Source organism: Procambarus clarkii, unplaced genomic scaffold, assembly GCF_040958095.1.
Source record: "Procambarus clarkii isolate CNS0578487 unplaced genomic scaffold, FALCON_Pclarkii_2.0 HiC_scaffold_1558, whole genome shotgun sequence".
Classification (NCBI taxonomy): Eukaryota; Metazoa; Arthropoda; class Malacostraca; order Decapoda; family Cambaridae; genus Procambarus; species Procambarus clarkii.
In genome coordinates this window covers 1-23,656 of record NW_027190586.1, presented here as the reverse complement: position 1 = coordinate 23,656, position 23,656 = coordinate 1, and the positions used below count along the sequence as shown (strand labels likewise).

At 44.6% G+C, this 23,656-nt stretch overlaps 1 long non-coding RNA gene, 5 other non-coding genes and 1 pseudogene across 6 annotated transcripts; all 7 read right to left on the bottom strand.

The window, feature by feature from the left end:
* Positions 1-1,853: 1,853 nt before the first annotated feature.
* LOC138362273 (U2 spliceosomal RNA) lies at positions 1,854-2,046 on the bottom strand. Its single transcript, XR_011227530.1, has one exon. It is a non-coding gene; the product is annotated as a U2 spliceosomal RNA (small nuclear RNA).
* Positions 2,047-4,628: 2,582 nt separating this feature from the next.
* On the bottom strand, positions 4,629-4,821 carry LOC138362272 (U2 spliceosomal RNA). The gene has a single exon (XR_011227529.1). It is a non-coding gene; the product is annotated as a U2 spliceosomal RNA (small nuclear RNA).
* A 2,321-nt stretch (positions 4,822-7,142) lies between these two features.
* Positions 7,143-23,642, bottom strand: LOC138362262 (uncharacterized). The gene is made up of 5 exons (XR_011227521.1): positions 23,433-23,642; positions 20,628-20,819; positions 17,864-18,059; positions 9,884-10,075; positions 7,143-7,294 (listed from the first exon to the last, which is right to left on the bottom strand). It is a non-coding gene; the product is annotated as an uncharacterized lncRNA (long non-coding RNA).
* Positions 7,399-7,591, bottom strand: LOC138362271 (U2 spliceosomal RNA). Its single transcript, XR_011227528.1, has one exon. It is a non-coding gene; the product is annotated as a U2 spliceosomal RNA (small nuclear RNA).
* On the bottom strand, positions 10,180-10,355 carry LOC138362269 (U2 spliceosomal RNA; annotated as a pseudogene).
* On the bottom strand, positions 18,164-18,356 carry LOC138362270 (U2 spliceosomal RNA). Its single transcript, XR_011227527.1, has one exon. It is a non-coding gene; the product is annotated as a U2 spliceosomal RNA (small nuclear RNA).
* On the bottom strand, positions 20,924-21,116 carry LOC138362265 (U2 spliceosomal RNA). The gene has a single exon (XR_011227523.1). It is a non-coding gene; the product is annotated as a U2 spliceosomal RNA (small nuclear RNA).
* Positions 23,643-23,656: the final 14 nt, after the last annotated feature.

Here is a 23,656-nt window from a genome sequence, read left to right as displayed (position 1 = left end):
AGAGACGAGAGACGAGAGACGAGAGACGAGAGACGAGAGACGAGAGACGAGAGACTAGAGACGAGAGACGAGAGACGAGAGACGAGAGACGATGACGTGATGCCATGCCATGCCATGCCATGCCATGCCATTCAATGCCTTGTGATTCAATACCATGCAGTTCAATGCGATGCGATGCAATGACATGCGATTCGATGCCATGCGAGGCGAGGCGAGGCGATGCATCATCTAACATAACGGGATTCCCTGGAAAACGACTCTGTTGTTGAATGAACAACAAAGTTAAGATATAAGAAGATGTAAGTAATTCGAGAAGTCTGAGTACTGTAGGTACTATAGCAAATTCATTGCTTAATATATGTGAATGTGTAAGGAATCCATCCATCGCTTTTACCGAGTATACAAATACTCGGTCATTGTTGGTGTTTAGGGAGGTAAATGAAGTATTGCAAAGCTAATTACGAAACTAGCTTTCACAATGACATTTGGTGGTTGGTCGCTTTGCAAATTATAGTAGATTCTATATCAATTTTATTCGTTATTTTACGTGAATGAATGTGTGCCTGCATACATTGCCTAAATAAAGAATGTAAATATACGTCGGTGGTGTTTAGAGGGGTGAATGAAGCATTTGAAATCTAAATAGGAAACTAGCATTCAAATGGAGAGGGGTGAGAGTGCAGGTGCGCTTGAACTTGGGTGGGTTCTGGGTTTCATTGACGTATATATTACAGGTGAATGTGTGCATCGAATGCTCGATTGAAGTATATAAATACACATTGTTAGTGTGTATTGAGGTAAATGATGGATTGTAAAGCTAATCAAGACACTGGAATTCACTTTGAGGCTAGTGGCTGGCCGGCTGGCAGGCAAGCGTGGAAGTGGCAAACGATCGTTGAGTTGCCGTGTAAAACCACACCAAAGCAACACCTCCCTCCATCTCAAGTCGAATTTCGTCTTTATTACGCATTGGTACATTCCAGCAATGGTAAATTAAATAGATAAACGTCTAATCTTGATGTATGTATGAATATAATTTCGCCGTCAGAGCCGACTAAGGAATTCCGAGTGATATACACACACACTCCTCCCTCCCTCCCTCCCTCCCTCACAAGGGAGAGTGAGTAATTCTGTAAAAAAAGGAAGAGCATGCCAACAATGGGTAACTATTATAGTTAGGTTCTCGATCATAGTAAACCCGTTGATTTAGAGTTTATTTGCACAATGACTACGTCATATTAGATGCCATTTAAATACCAAATCCAGTTCTCCACTAAATGCAGACACAAGTCTAACACTATTCAACCCATCTCTACCAGCCTTTTCATAACAAACCACTAAGCTATCTAAACCAGTTTCCACACTTATATAAATAGAGAAAAACTTCACCCTATATAACCTATCTCAGAAAACAAACAAAATCAATTAATATTGCACTAACTGGCAACCCCCCCCCCATTCATAAAATCAACTTCTTTCCTTCCACACCAACCATCGTATTTCTTTGCTCGCACATAATCTTTAATCTAAAGTTATTAAATGATATTACTCACCTCACTCTCCTTCTTTCTCCTTCTTCTTCCTTCCTTCCTTCCTTCCTTCCTTCCTTCCTTCCTTCCTTCCTTCCTTCCCTCTAACTCGTTGCAGTTGTTCAGCTTCGACCCATCAAACCCGGACTCGACTGACTCACTTCTGCTGCTCGTTCCAAGGCTTTTTCCTCATACGATGTTGGCTGGTGTGAAGTAATTACTGCAATTCAAATTAACATGATTCATTAATGTACATAACCAATTAACATAATCGTCTCCTACTTGATTTTGACTAGTTGATAGGGTTGTTTTTGGTCTCCCCGAAGGGAGTGGACCGATCCCAGAGGTACTGCAATACCGGGCCGATCCGCGGCAAAGGTGGAGCAAGCTCCTAGCACTTCGCCATGTTGCAAAAATCAGTTTAATATCGAGGATCCCACATGGGGATCGTATCAGATATTAAGCTGATAAGAACAGATACTACACTTTGATCTTAGCCAAAAGGCCGAGAAGCGATAGGATGCATGGTTGCTCTGCAACACCAGGCAACAATTGCGGCTAGAAACCACGTAGCGAGTTTCAATTGCAAAAGGGCATGTGATTATCGTTGAGTACTATTCGAATTCAAGCATACATATAAACGCCATGCAGTAAAGGCTTTAACCATTTCTTACCTGATCAATGAATTTATATATATATGCAAATTCATGATATTACATGGTTTCATTCATGAGTAGTGAATATGTAACTGGCGGCAAAGTGGTAAACAGACTCGCGTGGCGTTTCACGAATTCGCTCCTGGCCAGGGAGTATAGCGCTTAACTCTAATACATAAACCTCCATTTGTCATGTGTCTTAAGGTAGCTACAGCTTTTGAAAAGTACAATAACGAATTAAAAGTGCAAGGGGCCTGTTACGCCAACGCTCGTCAAAAAATATAAATAGGAGACGTTCTCTCTCTGATACCATAACAGAAAACGAACAGCACTATTACGCGCCAACTATTCCATTTTTGTATATATATCACGACTTTTTCACATCTAACACTTTGCTTGATACATCGTTTTCACAAACCGGAGACGAGGCGAAGCGAGGCAGGGCTGGGTGGCGAGAGGCTAGAGGCGAGAGGCGAGAGGCGAGAGGCGAGAGGCGAGAGGCGAGAGGCGAGAGACGAGAGACGAGAGACGAGAGACGAGAGACGAGAGACGAGAGACGAGAGACGAGAGACGAGAGACGAGAGACGAGAGACGAGAGACGAGAGACGAGAGACGAGAGACGAGAGACGAGAGACGAGAGACTAGAGACTAGAGACGAGAGACGAGAGACGAGAGACGAGAGACGTGACGTGATGCCATGCCATGCCATGCCATGCCATGCCATTCAATGCCTTGTGATTCAATACCATGCAGTTCAATGCGATGCGATGCAATGACATGCGATTCGATGCCATGCGAGGCGAGGCGAGGCGATGCATCATCTAACATAACGGGATTCCCTGGAAAACGACTCTGTTGTTGAATGAACAACAAAGTTAAGATATAAGAAGATGTAAGTAATTCGAGAAGTCTGAGTACTGTAGGTACTATAGCAAATTCATTGCTTAATATATGTGAATGTGTAAGGAATCCATCCATCGCTTTTACCGAGTATACAAATACTCGGTCATTGTTGGTGTTTAGGGAGGTAAATGAAGTATTGCAAAGCTAATTACGAAACTAGCTTTCACAATGACATTTGGTGGTTGGTCGCTTTGCAAATTATAGTAGATTCTATATCAATTTTATTCGTTATTTTACGTGAATGAATGTGTGCCTGCATACATTGCCTAAATAAAGAATGTAAATATACGTCGGTGGTGTTTAGAGGGGTGAATGAAGCATTTGAAATCTAAATAGGAAACTAGCATTCAAATGGAGAGGGGTGAGAGTGCAGGTGCGCTTGAACTTGGGTGGGTTCTGGGTTTCATTGACGTATATATTACAGGTGAATGTGTGCATCGAATGCTCGATTGAAGTATATAAATACACATTGTTAGTGTGTATTGAGGTAAATGATGGATTGTAAAGCTAATCAAGACACTGGAATTCACTTTGAGGCTAGTGGCTGGCCGGCTGGCAGGCAAGCGTGGAAGTGGCAAACGATCGTTGAGTTGCCGTGTAAAACCACACCAAAGCAACACCTCCCTCCATCTCAAGTCGAATTTCGTCTTTATTACGCATTGGTACATTCCAGCAATGGTAAATTAAATAGATAAACGTCTAATCTTGATGTATGTATGAATATAATTTCGCCGTCAGAGCCGACTAAGGAATTCCGAGTGATATACACACACACTCCTCCCTCCCTCCCTCCCTCCCTCACAAGGGAGAGTGAGTAATTCTGTAAAAAAAGGAAGAGCATGCCAACAATGGGTAACTATTATAGTTAGGTTCTCGATCATAGTAAACCCGTTGATTTAGAGTTTATTTGCACAATGACTACGTCATATTAGATGCCATTTAAATACCAAATCCAGTTCTCCACTAAATGCAGACACAAGTCTAACACTATTCAACCCATCTCTACCAGCCTTTTCATAACAAACCACTAAGCTATCTAAACCAGTTTCCACACTTATATAAATAGAGAAAAACTTCACCCTATATAACCTATCTCAGAAAACAAACAAAATCAATTAATATTGCACTAACTGGCAACCCCCCCCCCCATTCATAAAATCAACTTCTTTCCTTCCACACCAACCATCGTATTTCTTTGCTCGCACATAATCTTTAATCTAAAGTTATTAAATGATATTACTCACCTCACTCTCCTTCTTTCTCCTTCTTTCTCCTTCCTTCCTTCCTTCCTTCCTTCCTTCCTTCCTTCCTTCCTTCCCTCTAACTCGTTGCAGTTGTTCAGCTTCGACCCATCAAACCCGGACTCGACTGACTCACTTCTGCTGCTCGTTCCAAGGCTTTTTCCTCATACGATGTTGGCTGGTGTGAAGTAATTACTGCAATTCAAATTAACATGATTCATTAATGTACATAACCAATTAACATAATCGTCTCCTACTTGATTTTGACTAGTTGATAGGGTTGTTTTTGGTCTCCCCGAAGGGAGTGGACCGATCCCAGAGGTACTGCAATACCGGGCCGATCCGCGGCAAAGGTGGAGCAAGCTCCTAGCACTTCGCCATGTTGCAAAAATCAGTTTAATATCGAGGATCCCACATGGGGATCGTATCAGATATTAAGCTGATAAGAACAGATACTACACTTTGATCTTAGCCAAAAGGCCGAGAAGCGATAGGATGCATGGTTGCTCTGCAACACCAGGCAACAATTGCGGCTAGAAACCACGTAGCGAGTTTCAATTGCAAAAGGGCATGTGATTATCGTTGAGTACTATTCGAATTCAAGCATACATATAAACGCCATGCAGTAAAGGCTTTAACCATTTCTTACCTGATCAATGAATTTATATATATATGCAAATTCATGATATTACATGGTTTCATTCATGAGTAGTGAATATGTAACTGGCGGCAAAGTGGTAAACAGACTCGCGTGGCGTTTCACGAATTCGCTCCTGGCCAGGGAGTATAGCGCTTAACTCTAATACATAAACCTCCATTTGTCATGTGTCTTAAGGTAGCTACAGCTTTTGAAAAGTACAATAACGAATTAAAAGTGCAAGGGGCCTGTTACGCCAACGCTCGTCAAAAAATATAAATAGGAGACGTTCTCTCTCTGATACCATAACAGAAAACGAACAGCACTATTACGCGCCAACTATTCCATTTTTGTATATATATCACGACTTTTTCACATCTAACACTTTGCTTGATACATCGTTTTCACAAACCGGAGACGAGGCGAAGCGAGGCAGGGCTGGGTGGCGAGAGGCTAGAGGCGAGAGGCGAGAGGCGAGAGGCGAGAGGCGAGAGGCGAGAGGCGAGAGACGAGAGACGAGAGACGAGAGACGAGAGACGAGAGACGAGAGACGAGAGACGAGAGACGAGAGACGAGAGACGAGAGACGAGAGACGAGAGACGAGAGACGAGAGACGAGAGACGAGAGACGAGAGACTAGAGACGAGAGACGAGAGACGAGAGACGAGAGACGTGACGTGATGCCATGCCATGCCATGCCATGCCATGCCATTCAATGCCTTGTGATTCAATACCATGCAGTTCAATGCGATGCGATGCAATGACATGCGATTCGATGCCATGCGAGGCGAGGCGAGGCGATGCATCATCTAACATAACGGGATTCCCTGGAAAACGACTCTGTTGTTGAATGAACAACAAAGTTAAGATATAAGAAGATGTAAGTAATTCGAGAAGTCTGAGTACTGTAGGTACTATAGCAAATTCATTGCTTAATATATGTGAATGTGTAAGGAATCCATCCATCGCTTTTACCGAGTATACAAATACTCGGTCATTGTTGGTGTTTAGGGAGGTAAATGAAGTATTGCAAAGCTAATTACGAAACTAGCTTTCACAATGACATTTGGTGGTTGGTCGCTTTGCAAATTATAGTAGATTCTATATCAATTTTATTCGTTATTTTACGTGAATGAATGTGTGCCTGCATACATTGCCTAAATAAAGAATGTAAATATACGTCGGTGGTGTTTAGAGGGGTGAATGAAGCATTTGAAATCTAAATAGGAAACTAGCATTCAAATGGAGAGGGGTGAGAGTGCAGGTGCGCTTGAACTTGGGTGGGTTCTGGGTTTCATTGACGTATATATTACAGGTGAATGTGTGCATCGAATGCTCGATTGAAGTATATAAATACACATTGTTAGTGTGTATTGAGGTAAATGATGGATTGTAAAGCTAATCAAGACACTGGAATTCACTTTGAGGCTAGTGGCTGGCCGGCTGGCAGGCAAGCGTGGAAGTGGCAAACGATCGTTGAGTTGCCGTGTAAAACCACACCAAAGCAACACCTCCCTCCATCTCAAGTCGAATTTCGTCTTTATTACGCATTGGTACATTCCAGCAATGGTAAATTAAATAGATAAACGTCTAATCTTGATGTATGTATGAATATAATTTCGCCGTCAGAGCCGACTAAGGAATTCCGAGTGATATACACACACACTCCTCCCTCCCTCCCTCCCTCCCTCACAAGGGAGAGTGAGTAATTCTGTAAAAAAAGGAAGAGCATGCCAACAATGGGTAACTATTATAGTTAGGTTCTCGATCATAGTAAACCCGTTGATTTAGAGTTTATTTGCACAATGACTACGTCATATTAGATGCCATTTAAATACCAAATCCAGTTCTCCACTAAATGCAGACACAAGTCTAACACTATTCAACCCATCTCTACCAGCCTTTTCATAACAAACCACTAAGCTATCTAAACCAGTTTCCACACTTATATAAATAGAGAAAAACTTCACCCTATATAACCTATCTCAGAAAACAAACAAAATCAATTAATATTGCACTAACTGGCAACCCCCCCCCCATTCATAAAATCAACTTCTTTCCTTCCACACCAACCATCGTATTTCTTTGCTCGCACATAATCTTTAATCTAAAGTTATTAAATGATATTACTCACCTCACTCTCCTTCTTTCTCCTTCTTCTCCTTCCTTCCTTCCTTCCTTCCTTCCTTCCTTCCTTCCTTCCTTCCTTCCCTCTAACTCGTTGCAGTTGTTCAGCTTCGACCCATCAAACCCGGACTCGACTGACTCACTTCTGCTGCTCGTTCCAAGGCTTTTTCCTCATACGATGTTGGCTGGTGTGAAGTAATTACTGCAATTCAAATTAACATGATTCATTAATGTACATAACCAATTAACATAATCGTCTCCTACTTGATTTTGACTAGTTGATAGGGTTGTTTTTGGTCTCCCCGAAGGGAGTGGACCGATCCCAGAGGTACTGCAATACCGGGCCGATCCGCGGCAAAGGTGGAGCAAGCTCCTAGCACTTCGCCATGTTGCAAAAATCAGTTTAATATCGAGGATCCCACATGGGGATCGTATCAGATATTAAGCTGATAAGAACAGATACTACACTTTGATCTTAGCCAAAAGGCCGAGAAGCGATAGGATGCATGGTTGCTCTGCAACACCAGGCAACAATTGCGGCTAGAAACCACGTAGCGAGTTTCAATTGCAAAAGGGCATGTGATTATCGTTGAGTACTATTCGAATTCAAGCATACATATAAACGCCATGCAGTAAAGGCTTTAACCATTTCTTACCTGATCAATGAATTTATATATATATGCAAATTCATGATATTACATGGTTTCATTCATGAGTAGTGAATATGTAACTGGCGGCAAAGTGGTAAACAGACTCGCGTGGCGTTTCACGAATTCGCTCCTGGCCAGGGAGTATAGCGCTTAACTCTAATACATAAACCTCCATTTGTCATGTGTCTTAAGGTAGCTACAGCTTTTGAAAAGTACAATAACGAATTAAAAGTGCAAGGGGCCTGTTACGCCAACGCTCGTCAAAAAATATAAATAGGAGACGTTCTCTCTCTGATACCATAACAGAAAACGAACAGCACTATTACGCGCCAACTATTCCATTTTTGTATATATATCACGACTTTTTCACATCTAACACTTTGCTTGATACATCGTTTTCACAAACCGGAGACGAGGCGAAGCGAGGCAGGGCTGGGTGGCGAGAGGCTAGAGGCGAGAGGCGAGAGGCGAGAGGCGAGAGGCGAGAGGCGAGAGGCGAGAGACGAGAGACGAGAGACGAGAGACGAGAGACGAGAGACGAGAGACGAGAGACGAGAGACGAGAGACGAGAGACGAGAGACGAGAGACGAGAGACGAGAGACGAGAGACGAGAGACGAGAGACGAGAGACGAGAGACGAGAGACTAGAGACGAGAGACGAGAGACGAGAGACGAGAGACGTGACGTGATGCCATGCCATGCCATGCCATGCCATGCCATTCAATGCCTTGTGATTCAATACCATGCAGTTCAATGCGATGCGATGCAATGACATGCGATTCGATGCCATGCGAGGCGAGGCGAGGCGATGCATCATCTAACATAACGGGATTCCCTGGAAAACGACTCTGTTGTTGAATGAACAACAAAGTTAAGATATAAGAAGATGTAAGTAATTCGAGAAGTCTGAGTACTGTAGGTACTATAGCAAATTCATTGCTTAATATATGTGAATGTGTAAGGAATCCATCCATCGCTTTTACCGAGTATACAAATACTCGGTCATTGTTGGTGTTTAGGGAGGTAAATGAAGTATTGCAAAGCTAATTACGAAACTAGCTTTCACAATGACATTTGGTGGTTGGTCGCTTTGCAAATTATAGTAGATTCTATATCAATTTTATTCGTTATTTTACGTGAATGAATGTGTGCCTGCATACATTGCCTAAATAAAGAATGTAAATATACGTCGGTGGTGTTTAGAGGGGTGAATGAAGCATTTGAAATCTAAATAGGAAACTAGCATTCAAATGGAGAGGGGTGAGAGTGCAGGTGCGCTTGAACTTGGGTGGGTTCTGGGTTTCATTGACGTATATATTACAGGTGAATGTGTGCATCGAATGCTCGATTGAAGTATATAAATACACATTGTTAGTGTGTATTGAGGTAAATGATGGATTGTAAAGCTAATCAAGACACTGGAATTCACTTTGAGGCTAGTGGCTGGCCGGCTGGCAGGCAAGCGTGGAAGTGGCAAACGATCGTTGAGTTGCCGTGTAAAACCACACCAAAGCAACACCTCCCTCCATCTCAAGTCGAATTTCGTCTTTATTACGCATTGGTACATTCCAGCAATGGTAAATTAAATAGATAAACGTCTAATCTTGATGTATGTATGAATATAATTTCGCCGTCAGAGCCGACTAAGGAATTCCGAGTGATATACACACACACTCCTCCCTCCCTCCCTCCCTCCCTCACAAGGGAGAGTGAGTAATTCTGTAAAAAAAGGAAGAGCATGCCAACAATGGGTAACTATTATAGTTAGGTTCTCGATCATAGTAAACCCGTTGATTTAGAGTTTATTTGCACAATGACTACGTCATATTAGATGCCATTTAAATACCAAATCCAGTTCTCCACTAAATGCAGACACAAGTCTAACACTATTCAACCCATCTCTACCAGCCTTTTCATAACAAACCACTAAGCTATCTAAACCAGTTTCCACACTTATATAAATAGAGAAAAACTTCACCCTATATAACCTATCTCAGAAAACAAACAAAATCAATTAATATTGCACTAACTGGCAACCCCCCCCCCATTCATAAAATCAACTTCTTTCCTTCCACACCAACCATCGTATTTCTTTGCTCGCACATAATCTTTAATCTAAAGTTATTAAATGATATTACTCACCTCACTCTCCTTCTTTCTCCTTCTTTCTCCTTCCTTCCTTCCTTCCTTCCTTCCTTCCTTCCTTCCTTCCTTCCCTCTAACTCGTTGCAGTTGTTCAGCTTCGACCCATCAAACCCGGACTCGACTGACTCACTTCTGCTGCTCGTTCCAAGGCTTTTTCCTCATACGATGTTGGCTGGTGTGAAGTAATTACTGCAATTCAAATTAACATGATTCATTAATGTACATAACCAATTAACATAATCGTCTCCTACTTGATTTTGACTAGTTGATAGGGTTGTTTTTGGTCTCCCCGAAGGGAGTGGACCGATCCCAGAGGTACTGCAATACCGGGCCGATCCGCGGCAAAGGTGGAGCAAGCTCCTAGCACTTCGCCATGTTGCAAAAATCAGTTTAATATCGAGGATCCCACATGGGGATCGTATCAGATATTAAGCTGATAAGAACAGATTTTATTTTCAAAAAATGGTACAGAGTGTCTTTTTACAATGCTTTCATGTAGCCTAGCTTAACATTTTACAGCAAAAGCTAAGGTTTACAAAGGAGCTTTTATGACAAGTTACATAGTAGTGAATTCATTTTGAGCCTAACATTTATACAATACAAAATTTTACATACAAGCTAATATACATATTATACATATCATTCATACTGTCGTGCTCCAGTGATGTGCTCGATGTACCGCATCCTCGACCATCTGATGGCGTCGCTCACACACAGCTTCCTGAAGGTCGCGAGGTACTTCTTCGAAGCCAATCTCTTCATCAGACGCTCGTTGTGGGGGTCGTACGATCCTAGGGGTCCTACGATGAAGGCGTGGACGGTCACTCTGTTGTACCGCGGCAGGGCCCTCATCTCGGCGGCGAGGTCGGCGTACTTCATCTCCTTTTCGGTCCGAGCTTCCGTGAAGGCGGCTTCCGTGTTCTCGAAGGGGCAGGTGACATCTATGATCAGCAGTTCGTTGTCCTTCTCAATGACGAGGTCGGGCTTCAGAACACTGTCTGCTCTTGGAACTCGCTGGTTTTCTGCTGTCACTTTCCAGTGGCGTCCCAAGGCGGCTGTCTTGATCCTGTCCACCAAGGCGTTGTGGCGTCTTCTGTAGGCGTCCGAGTATGTCATGCAGTGACACATGACATGTGGCAAAGTTTCATTTTGCCAGGCGCATCGTCGGCAGTTCTTGTTGGTGTTTGGTCGTCGGGTGGCTCCATTCAGGGGAAGCAAGTTCAACCTTGCTCGGTGAATGAAGCGCCAGTCAGCAAACGTTGTGTACTCCCCCTCTCTCATGAAGTGGGAGGAGGCTTTTTCTTGAGACACTACACACATCGCCTTTCCTTGGTCTCGCAGGGTGTGTAGGCGGGCGTCGCGAAGTTGTCTGTGATGGTTTCTGATGGTTCTGGCTACAATTCTTCTTGCAGCAGCCTTCAAGGTCTTGTCACCACAGGTTATGGAGATGTTTTCTCCATCAGCTGTCCATGTCGTTTCCATTCTTCCAGAGGCATCTCTTGCCCGAGACCAGATGGTTTGGATAGTGCTGGATCTTCCAGGTAGTTCGGCCTTGGAGAGATAGGAGCAGACATGTTCAGGAGTTACTTCTTCTTCTTCTTCTTGTCTTCTTTTTGCAACTACGAGGCGGCAGTCTTCTCGTGCGATATCCCTTGTATCAACATCTGGCGAGTTTAGGAGTTTGAATGCAGTGTCGATTAGGAATAGGTCGGAGTCTTCTGCTGCTAGAGGGATCCCACAGGATCCTGCTCGTGTGCTGCCATACAGGTATCCGTTGGCTGCGCGGCTTGGTAGGTAGAGGGTCTTCTTGATGTGGGGTTTCAATGCGTCGTCCAGTTTGGTCCAAGTGGTCTTCTTAAACTGCCAAGTCCTCATGGCAAAGACTGTCGAGGAGAAAACAAATGTCTTCAGTGCGTCGAGTCTCTGCCATGGGGCCAACTTGCTCATGAGGACTTTCTTCCCAAGTTCAATGTACTCGTCGATTGAGGAGTCTCCAGACATCAGCTGGAAGCCGACAGGGCGTCCCAAGAACTTGGAGTGTTCTCCCCCAAGTCGATACTGTATGTTTCTTCCGGCAATCTGGAACTGGGTTTCTCTCAGACCCACTGGTGTCTGTCCTGACAAGTGCATGGAGTAGCACTTGTTCGGGTTAAGTGTGAGGTTTGCAGCTTGGCAGGCTCTTCCAACTGTGTTCAGTAGAGCTTGCAACCTCTCTTCTGTCCCGGCTAGCAAGGTGATGTCGTCAGCATATGCTAGGCAGGGGTGTTTCAGGTCAGGGTCAGCTTCGAGTCCTGTGTTGATTGCGGTCCTCAGGATAGCTTCTATTGCGATGTTGAAGAGGAGTCCACTAATTGGGCATCCTTGTCTGACTCCACAGTTGGCTGGGATCTCTGCTGTTTCGCCGCCGGTTGTCATAATCCTTGTGGTGTTTCCGTTGGTGATGCTGTTGACGACTGCTAAGAAGTCATCTCCAGCTCCCATCCTCTGGAGTGCTGCAGAGATGAGCTCAGTTGGGACTGAGCCGAAGGCGTTGGTGATGTCTAAGGAAGCGATGTATATGTCCTTATTGCCATGCCCTGTTCTTGCTGCATCCAGGTAGTGTTGTAGGACGAAGTTATGTTCTAAAACTCCGTCAGTCGGCATGAATCCTTTCTGGGCAGGGCACAGCACTTTGTTCTCCACGATCCAGTTTCGTAGTCTTGATGAGAGGCAGCCAGTATACAGCTTGTATATGGTGCGGCAGAGTGCAATGGGTCTCCAGTTCGTGATGTCGTCTGGGTCGCCTGGCTTGGGGATGAGCACTGTCCGGGAAGACTTCCAGGCCTCTGGGATCCTCTGTTGACTCAAGCAGATGTTGAAGATTGCTGTGATGACACGGCATTCTGGGTCTGCTCGCTTCCAGTGGCTGTATGTAAGTCTGTCGTCTCCTGGAGCGGTGTTTTCTGTTCTGGAGAGTCTTGTTGCTACTTCACGTTCTCGAAACTCTCCTGTGTCCATTTCTGTGCGGTCTTCAGGTGGTTCAGGAATGGCAGTGATGATGTCAAAGTTTTGGAGGGGGTCTTGTGCACTAAGTGTGCGGGTAAAGTGCTCTTCGACTCGTTCCTTGGGAATGGCGCAGCGGGCACTTTCACCTGTCGTGATCAATCTGATTGCCCTCCTCCGATTTCTTCTGTAGAGTCGTTGTATGGCAGCACAGTCGTTGACGTCGATTGGGGTTGAAGTCGTCGAACTACCATCAGTTTGGATCTTGAAGTGCTCCTGCATTGTTGTTGTTATCTGCTGCAGAAGCTCGGTGAAGGCGTCCCAGTCTGGGTGGTGGAGGAGATTGTGCAGGGGCGCAGAGAATTCTTCTAATAACCAATGTTCCTCAGCTTCATCTGGAACATTCTCCTCTTGTTGTTGGGGTTGGTCTTGTTCTTCATCGCCGGCGTCGTCTCCACCATCATCATCATCTTGGGGTTGTGACTGGTCTTGGTTGTCAGTGTTGGAGGCTGGAGACAGCGGGGCGTCATCATCAGGCTCTGGAAGAGGGCTAAGAGGGGGGAGAGGGGGTAGGGGGGAAGGATGGGGGGGGATTTGTTGCTGAGGCAGGTGGTGTTGGGTTAGAGGGTTGTCAGGTGCAGGATGGGCTGGAGAGGAGACTGGTGTGGAGTAGGCAGACTGTGGGCTGGGCGGTGGATGAGGAGAGGGGGCAGGTGAGGACTGGGCAGACTGGGGGTTGGGTGAGGATCGAGGAGAGGAGGAGGAGGAGGAAGGTGAGGACTGGGCAGGCTGTGGGTTGGGTGGGGAGTTAGGTCTGGGTCGTCGGCGGGCCACTGCATCTTGTTGTCGGTGGGTTCTGCGATGGTTGTTGAGCCCTGTTTTGGTGGTGAAGCTTGAAGTACATGTGGGACACTGGAAATGGTGTCTAACTTCTTCTTCTGCTTGGGGTCTGCCTTCAAAGAATCGTCGTAATGCTTGGCATTTGTGTCTGGTTGGGCGGAGTCCTAAGGTTTCAGAGCAACCTGCACACTTCTGAATAGTCGAGGTTATTGGTAGGGTATGGATTTCTCGAAGGTGGCGGGTGAGTGACTGCTGCTTGCTTGTCCATACACATCCAGTATACTTCTTATGGCAAAACGTCTCAGGGCAGCTGAAGTAAGGGGGCAGGGGGAACCAAGTGATGAGCACTTCTCCATCTCGTTGGGGTTGTCGCACAAGGGTCTGTCCATCTGCATCTTCTTCATCTGCTACAGGGGCGAGTTGGTCGTTCCTTCCCTGGTTGATAAGTTCTCCAATTTGCTGGCTGAGGGTAGCTGGTTGGGGGTCTTGCTGGGGAGGAGGCGGGCCCAAGGACTGAAGCTCTTCTACACTTCCATCTTCTGCCCTGGGTGGCGTTGGCGGCTGGTTCTCTTCATCAGGCAGAAACGATGACTGTATCTCTACATCAGTTTCTTCACCAACTGGAGACAGCCTAAGTGGCTGAAGCTCTTCCTCAACTCGGGGCGGCGGCTGGAACTCTTCTTCTTCATCTGCAGGCAGTGTCGGTGGCTGGGACTCTTCTTCTTCATCTGCAGGCAGTGTCGGTGGCTGGAACTCCTCATTGACTGGAGGCGGGTCCTGGAGCTGGAGCCCAGGAACTTGGTCCCGGGGTGTAAGCTCTGGTGATTCGATGAGGGAGCGCTGTGTTCCATTGTAGAAGCCATCAGCATCATCTGGGAGGCTCCTGAAGCGGAATTGAGTTGGAGGCGGGTCCAGGAGCTGAGGCTGGAGTCTAGGGTCTCGAACTGGAGGGGTAGGCTCAGGCAGGTCGATGAGGGAGCGCTGCGTTCCATTGTAGAAGCCATCAGCATCGTCTGGGGGGATCCTGAAGCGGAATGGGGCTGGAGGTGGGTCCTGGAGCTGGAGTCCACGGTCTCGGACTCGAGGTGTAGGCTCAGGCAGGTCGATGGTGGAGCGCTGTGTTCCCTCAAAGAAGGCGTCAGCTTCATCTGTAATTTTCCTGAATTTGTAGTTCCTGAAGTTCATGAAGTCGTCTATCCTGAAGTCGTCATCGCTGCTGAAGTCGTCTTCTTCCAACATCTTTTTCTTTCTTCTAAGACATCTTCTTCTTCCAACATCTTCTTCTTTCTTCTAAGACATCTGCTTGCATCTCCTTCTTTCTTCTAAGACATCTGCTTGCTGCTTATATTGGGCGGCAGCTCATTTCAGCGAGCAATAAAGTCCAGTGTGTTAGGGCCGTTGCTGGATATAGGAGTGGCAGCATATAGGAGTGGCAACGGGATCCTCGCAGTAGGGGTCAATCTTACTCGGAAAAAGCATGGAAGTCCCACGTATCAGGGCCGGCCTCGCCGAGCCCCTCAACAGGAGAACATGGCCTGATGAGAGGGGGGGCAGGTCGGTCGGGGGTGGTCTGTGAGCACTGCAAAAGCAAGTGAGCAATGCACACTAAGTGTGCATCACTAGACAAGAGTTCAGCCAGCTACTCTTGTGCTCAACAGACCTGGGATGCCAACCCGCAAGGGGTGTAGCAAGCCAATCAATGGCAAAGCAAGCTCCTGTAGCTACATGACTATCGCTTTCAGTGGACTCAGCGCACTAATAACGACGTAGCAGGGTACCTTTGAACCACTTGAGGCTTGATTACTACACTTTGATCTTAGCCGATAGGCCGAGAAGCGAATACTACACTTTAGCAAGGCCGAGAAGCGATAGGATGCATGGTTGCTCTGCAACACCAGGCAACAATTGCGGCTAGAAACCACGTAGCGAGTTTCAATTGCAAAAGGGCATGTGATTATCGTTGAGTACTATTCGAATTCAAGCATACATATAAACGCCATGCAGTAAAGGCTTTAACCATTTCTTACCTGATCAATGAATTTATATATATATGCAAATTCATGATATTACATGGTTTCATTCATGAGTAGTGAATATGTAACTGGCGGCAAAGTGGTAAACAGACTCGCGTGGCGTTTCACGAATTCGCTCCTGGCCAGGGAGTATAGCGCTTAACTCTAATACATAAACCTCCATTTGTCATGTGTCTTAAGGTAGCTACAGCTTTTGAAAAGTACAATAACGAATTAAAAGTGCAAGGGGCCTGTTACGCCAACGCTCGTCAAAAAATATAAATAGGAGACGTTCTCTCTCTGATACCATAACAGAAAACGAACAGCACTATTACGCGCCAACTATTCCATTTTTGTATATATATCACGACTTTTTCACATCTAACACTTTGCTTGATACATCGTTTTCACAAACCGGAGACGAGGCGAAGCGAGGCAGGGCTGGGTGGCGAGAGGCTAGAGGCGAGAGGCGAGAGGCGAGAGGCGAGAGGCGAGAGGCGAGAGGCGAGAGACGAGAGACGAGAGACGAGAGACGAGAGACGAGAGACGAGAGACGAGAGACGAGAGACGAGAGACGAGAGACGAGAGACGAGAGACGAGAGACGAGAGACGAGAGACGAGAGACGAGAGACGAGAGACGAGAGACTAGAGACGAGAGACGAGAGACGAGAGACGAGAGACGTGACGTGATGCCATGCCATGCCATGCCATGCCATGCCATTCAATGCCTTGTGATTCAATACCATGCAGTTCAATGCGATGCGATGCAATGACATGCGATTCGATGCCATGCGAGGCGAGGCGAGGCGATGCATCATCTAACATAACGGGATTCCCTGGAAAACGACTCTGTTGTTGAATGAACAACAAAGTTAAGATATAAGAAGATGTAAGTAATTCGAGAAGTCTGAGTACTGTAGGTACTATAGCAAATTCATTGCTTAATATATGTGAATGTGTAAGGAATCCATCCATCGCTTTTACCGAGTATACAAATACTCGGTCATTGTTGGTGTTTAGGGAGGTAAATGAAGTATTGCAAAGCTAATTACGAAACTAGCTTTCACAATGACATTTGGTGGTTGGTCGCTTTGCAAATTATAGTAGATTCTATATCAATTTTATTCGTTATTTTACGTGAATGAATGTGTGCCTGCATACATTGCCTAAATAAAGAATGTAAATATACGTCGGTGGTGTTTAGAGGGGTGAATGAAGCATTTGAAATCTAAATAGGAAACTAGCATTCAAATGGAGAGGGGTGAGAGTGCAGGTGCGCTTGAACTTGGGTGGGTTCTGGGTTTCATTGACGTATATATTACAGGTGAATGTGTGCATCGAATGCTCGATTGAAGTATATAAATACACATTGTTAGTGTGTATTGAGGTAAATGATGGATTGTAAAGCTAATCAAGACACTGGAATTCACTTTGAGGCTAGTGGCTGGCCGGCTGGCAGGCAAGCGTGGAAGTGGCAAACGATCGTTGAGTTGCCGTGTAAAACCACACCAAAGCAACACCTCCCTCCATCTCAAGTCGAATTTCGTCTTTATTACGCATTGGTACATTCCAGCAATGGTAAATTAAATAGATAAACGTCTAATCTTGATGTATGTATGAATATAATTTCGCCGTCAGAGCCGACTAAGGAATTCCGAGTGATATACACACACACTCCTCCCTCCCTCCCTCCCTCCCTCACAAGGGAGAGTGAGTAATTCTGTAAAAAAAGGAAGAGCATGCCAACAATGGGTAACTATTATAGTTAGGTTCTCGATCATAGTAAACCCGTTGATTTAGAGTTTATTTGCACAATGACTACGTCATATTAGATGCCATTTAAATACCAAATCCAGTTCTCCACTAAATGCAGACACAAGTCTAACACTATTCAACCCATCTCTACCAGCCTTTTCATAACAAACCACTAAGCTATCTAAACCAGTTTCCACACTTATATAAATAGAGAAAAACTTCACCCTATATAACCTATCTCAGAAAACAAACAAAATCAATTAATATTGCACTAACTGGCAACCCCCCCCCCATTCATAAAATCAACTTCTTTCCTTCCACACCAACCATCGTATTTCTTTGCTCGCACATAATCTTTAATCTAAAGTTATTAAATGATATTACTCACCTCACTCTCCTTCTTTCTCCTTCTTTCTCCTTCCTTCCTTCCTTCCTTCCTTCCTTCCTTCCTTCCTTCCTTCCTTCCCTCTAACTCGTTGCAGTTGTTCAGCTTCGACCCATCAAACCCGGACTCGACTGACTCACTTCTGCTGCTCGTTCCAAGGCTTTTTCCTCATACGATGTTGGCTGGTGTGAAGTAATTACTGCAATTCAAATTAACATGATTCATTAATGTACATAACCAATTAACATAATCGTCTCCTACTTGATTTTGACTAGTTGATAGGGTTGTTTTTGGTCTCCCCGAAGGGAGTGGACCGATCCCAGAGGTACTGCAATACCGGGCCGATCCGCGGCAAAGGTGGAGCAAGCTCCTAGCACTTCGCCATGTTGCAAAAATCAGTTTAATATCGAGGATCCCACATGGGGATCGTATCAGATATTAAGCTGATAAGAACAGATACTACACTTTGATCTTAGCCAAAAGGCCGAGAAGCGATAGGATGCATGGTTGCTCTGCAACACCAGGCAACAATTGCGGCTAGAAACCACGTAGCGAGTTTCAATTGCAAAAGGGCATGTGATTATCGTTGAGTACTATTCGAATTCAAGCATACATATAAACGCCATGCAGTAAAGGCTTTAACCATTTCTTACCTGATCAATGAATTTATATATATATGCAAATTCATGATATTACATGGTTTCATTCATGAGTAGTGAATATGTAACTGGCGGCAAAGTGGTAAACAGACTCGCGTGGCGTTTCACGAATTCGCTCCTGGCCAGGGAGTATAGCGCTTAACTCTAATACATAAACCTCCATTTGTCATGTGTCTTAAGGTAGCTACAGCTTTTGAAAAGTACAATAACGAATTAAAAGTGCAAGGGGCCTGTTACGCCAACGCTCGTCAAAAAATATAAATAGGAGACGTTCTCTCTCTGATACCATAACAGAAAACGAACAGCACTATTACGCGCCAACTATTCCATTTTTGTATATATATCACGACTTTTTCACATCTAACACTTTGCTTGATACATCGTTTTCACAAACCGGAGACGAGGCGAAGCGAGGCAGGGCTGGGTGGCGAGAGGCTAGAGGCGAGAGGCGAGAGGCGAGAGGCGAGAGGCGAGAGGCGAGAGGCGAGAGACGAGAGACGAGAGACGAGAGACGAGAGACGAGAGACGAGAGACGAGAGACGAGAGACGAGAGACGAGAGACGAGAGACGAGAGACGAGAGACGAGAGACGAGAGACGAGAGACGAGAGACTAGAGACGAGAGACGAGAGACGAGAGACGAGAGACGTGACGTGATGCCATGCCATGCCATGCCATGCCATGCCATTCAATGCCTTGTGATTCAATACCATGCAGTTCAATGCGATGCGATGCAATGACATGCGATTCGATGCCATGCGAGGCGAGGCGAGGCGATGCATCATCTAACATAACGGGATTCCCTGGAAAACGACTCTGTTGTTGAATGAACAACAAAGTTAAGATATAAGAAGATGTAAGTAATTCGAGAAGTCTGAGTACTGTAGGTACTATAGCAAATTCATTGCTTAATATATGTGAATGTGTAAGGAATCCATCCATCGCTTTTACCGAGTATACAAATACTCGGTCATTGTTGGTGTTTAGGGAGGTAAATGAAGTATTGCAAAGCTAATTACGAAACTAGCTTTCACAATGACATTTGGTGGTTGGTCGCTTTGCAAATTATAGTAGATTCTATATCAATTTTATTCGTTATTTTACGTGAATGAATGTGTGCCTGCATACATTGCCTAAATAAAGAATGTAAATATACGTCGGTGGTGTTTAGAGGGGTGAATGAAGCATTTGAAATCTAAATAGGAAACTAGCATTCAAATGGAGAGGGGTGAGAGTGCAGGTGCGCTTGAACTTGGGTGGGTTCTGGGTTTCATTGACGTATATATTACAGGTGAATGTGTGCATCGAATGCTCGATTGAAGTATATAAATACACATTGTTAGTGTGTATTGAGGTAAATGATGGATTGTAAAGCTAATCAAGACACTGGAATTCACTTTGAGGCTAGTGGCTGGCCGGCTGGCAGGCAAGCGTGGAAGTGGCAAACGATCGTTGAGTTGCCGTGTAAAACCACACCAAAGCAACACCTCCCTCCATCTCAAGTCGAATTTCGTCTTTATTACGCATTGGTACATTCCAGCAATGGTAAATTAAATAGATAAACGTCTAATCTTGATGTATGTATGAATATAATTTCGCCGTCAGAGCCGACTAAGGAATTCCGAGTGATATACACACACACTCCTCCCTCCCTCCCTCCCTCCCTCACAAGGGAGAGTGAGTAATTCTGTAAAAAAAGGAAGAGCATGCCAACAATGGGTAACTATTATAGTTAGGTTCTCGATCATAGTAAACCCGTTGATTTAGAGTTTATTTGCACAATGACTACGTCATATTAGATGCCATTTAAATACCAAATCCAGTTCTCCACTAAATGCAGACACAAGTCTAACACTATTCAACCCATCTCTACCAGCCTTTTCATAACAAACCACTAAGCTATCTAAACCAGTTTCCACACTTATATAAATAGAGAAAAACTTCACCCTATATAACCTATCTCAGAAAACAAACAAAATCAATTAATATTGCACTAACTGGCAACCCCCCCCCCATTCATAAAATCAACTTCTTTCCTTCCACACCAACCATCGTATTTCTTTGCTCGCACATAATCTTTAATCTAAAGTTATTAAATGATATTACTCACCTCACTCTCCTTCTTTCTCCTTCTTTCTCCTTCCTTCCTTCCTTCCTTCCTTCCTTCCTTCCTTCCTTCCTTCCCTCTAACTCGTTGCAGTTGTTCAGCTTCGACCCATCAAACCCGGACTCGACTGACTCACTTCTGCTGCTCGTTCCAAGGCTTTTTCCTCATACGATGTTGGCTGGTGTGAAGTAATTACTGCAATTCAAATTAACATGATTCATTAATGTACATAACCAATTAACATAATCGTCTCCTACTTGATTTTGACTAGTTGATAGGGTTGTTTTTGGTCTCCCCGAAGGGAGTGGACCGATCCCAGAGGTACTGCAATACCGGGCCGATCCGCGGCAAAGGTGGAGCAAGCTCCTAGCACTTCGCCATGTTGCAAAAATCAGTTTAATATCGAGGATCCCACATGGGGATCGTATCAGATATTAAGCTGATAAGAACAGATACTACACTTTGATCTTAGCCAAAAGGCCGAGAAGCGATAGGATGCATGGTTGCTCTGCAACACCAGGCAACAATTGCGGCTAGAAACCACGTAGCGAGTTTCAATTGCAAAAGGGCATGTGATTATCGTTGAGTACTATTCGAATTCAAGCATACATATAAACGCCATGCAGTAAAGGCTTTAACCATTTCTTACCTGATCAATGAATTTATATATATATGCAAATTCATGATATTACATGGTTTCATTCATGAGTAGTGAATATGTAACTGGCGGCAAAGTGGTAAACAGACTCGCGTGGCGTTTCACGAATTCGCTCCTGGCCAGGGAGTATAGCGCTTAACTCTAATACATAAACCTCCATTTGTCATGTGTCTTAAGGTAGCTACAGCTTTTGAAAAGTATAATAACGAATTAAAAGTGCAAGGGGCCTGTTACGCCAACGCTCGTCAAAAAATATAAATAGGAGACGTTCTCTCTCTGATACCATAACAGAAAACGAACAGCACTATTACGCGCCAACTATTCCATTTTTGTATATATATCACGACTTTTTCACATCTAACACTTTGCTTGATACATCGTTTTCACAAACCGGAGACGAGGCGAAGCGAGGCAGGGCTGGGTGGCGAGAGGCGAGAGGCTAGAGGCTAGAGGCTAGAGGCGAGAGGCGAGAGGCGAGAGGCGAGAGGCGAGAGGCGAGAGGCGAGAGGCGAGAGGCGAGAGGCGAGAGGCGAGAGACGAGAGACGAGAGACGAGAGACGAGAGACGAGAGACGAGAGACGAGAGACGAGAGACGAGAGACGAGAGACGAGAGACGAGAGACGAGAGACTAGAGACTAGAGACTAGAGACTAGAGACTAGAGACGAGAGACGAGAGACGAGAGACGAGAGACGTGACGTGATGCCATGCCATGCCATTCAATGCCTTGTGATTCAATACCATGCAGTTCAATGCGATGCGATGCGATGCGATGCAATGACATGCGATTCGATGCCATGCGAGGCGAGGCGATGCATCATCTAACATAACGCGATTCCCTGGAAAACGACTCTGTTGTTGAATGAACAACAAAGTTAAGATATAAGAAGATGTAAGTAATTCGAGAAGTCTGAGTACTGTAGGTACTATAGCAAATTCATTGCTTAATATATGTGAATGTGTAAGGAATCCATCCATCGCTTTTACCGAGTATACAAATACTCGCTCATTGTTGGTGTTTAGGGAGGTAAATGAAGTATTGCAAAGCTAATTACGAAACTAGCTTTCACAATGACATTTGGTGGTTGGTCGCTTTGCAAATTATAGTAGATTCTATATCAATTTTATTCGTTATTTTACGTGAATGAATGTGTGCCTGCATACATTGCCTAAATAAAGAATGTAAATATACGTCGGTGGTGTTTAGAGGGGTGAATGAAGCATTTGAAATCTAAATAGGAAACTAGCATTCAAATGGAGAGGGGTGAGAGTGCAGGTGCGCTTGAACTTGGGTGGGTTCTGGGTTTCATTGACGTATATATTACAGGTGAATGTGTGCATCGAATGCTCGATTGAAGTATATAAATACACATTGTTAGTGTGTATTGAGGTAAATGATGGATTGTAAAGCTAATCAAGACACTGGAATTCACTTTGAGGCTAGTGGCTGGCCGGCTGGCAAGCGTGGAAGTGGCAAACGATCGTTGAGTTGCCGTGTAAAACCACACCAAAGCAACACCTCCCTCCATCTCAAGTCGAATTTCGTCTTTATTACGCATTGGTACATTCCAGCAATGGTAAATTCAATAGATAAACGTCTAATCTTGATGTATGTATGAATATAATTTCGCCGTCAGAGCCGACTAAGGAATTCCGAGTGATATACACACACACTCCTCCCTCCCTCCCTCCCTCCCTCCCTCACTCACAAGGGAGAGTGAGTAATTCTGTAAAAAAAAGAAGAGCATGCCAACAATGGGTAACTATTATAGTTAGGTTCTCGATCATAGTAAACCCGTTGATTTAGAGTTTATTTGCACAATGACTACGTCATATTAGATGCCATTTAAATACCAAATCCAGTTCTCCACTAAATGCAGACACAAGTCTAACACTATTCAACCCATCTCTACCAGCCTTTTCATAACAAACCACTAAGCTATCTAAACCAGTTTCCACACTTATATAAATAGAGAAAAACTTCACCCTATATAACCTATCTCAGAAAACAAACAAAATCAATTAATATTGCACTAACTGGCAACCCCCCCCCCCCATTCATAAAATCAACTTCTTTCCTTCCACACCAACCATCGTATTTCTTTGCTCGCACATAATCTTTAATCTAAAGTTATTAAATGATATTACTCACCTCACTCTCCTTCTTTCTCCTTCCTTCCTTCCTTCCTTCCTTCCTTCCTTCCTTCCTTCCTTCCTTCCTTCCTTCCTTCCTTCCTTCCTTCCTTCCCTCTAACTCGTTGCAGTTGTTCAGCTTCGACCCATCAAACCCGGACTCGACCGACTCACTTCTGCTGCTCGTTCCAAGGCTTTTTCCTCATACGATGTTGGCTGGTGTGAAGTAATTACTGCAATTCA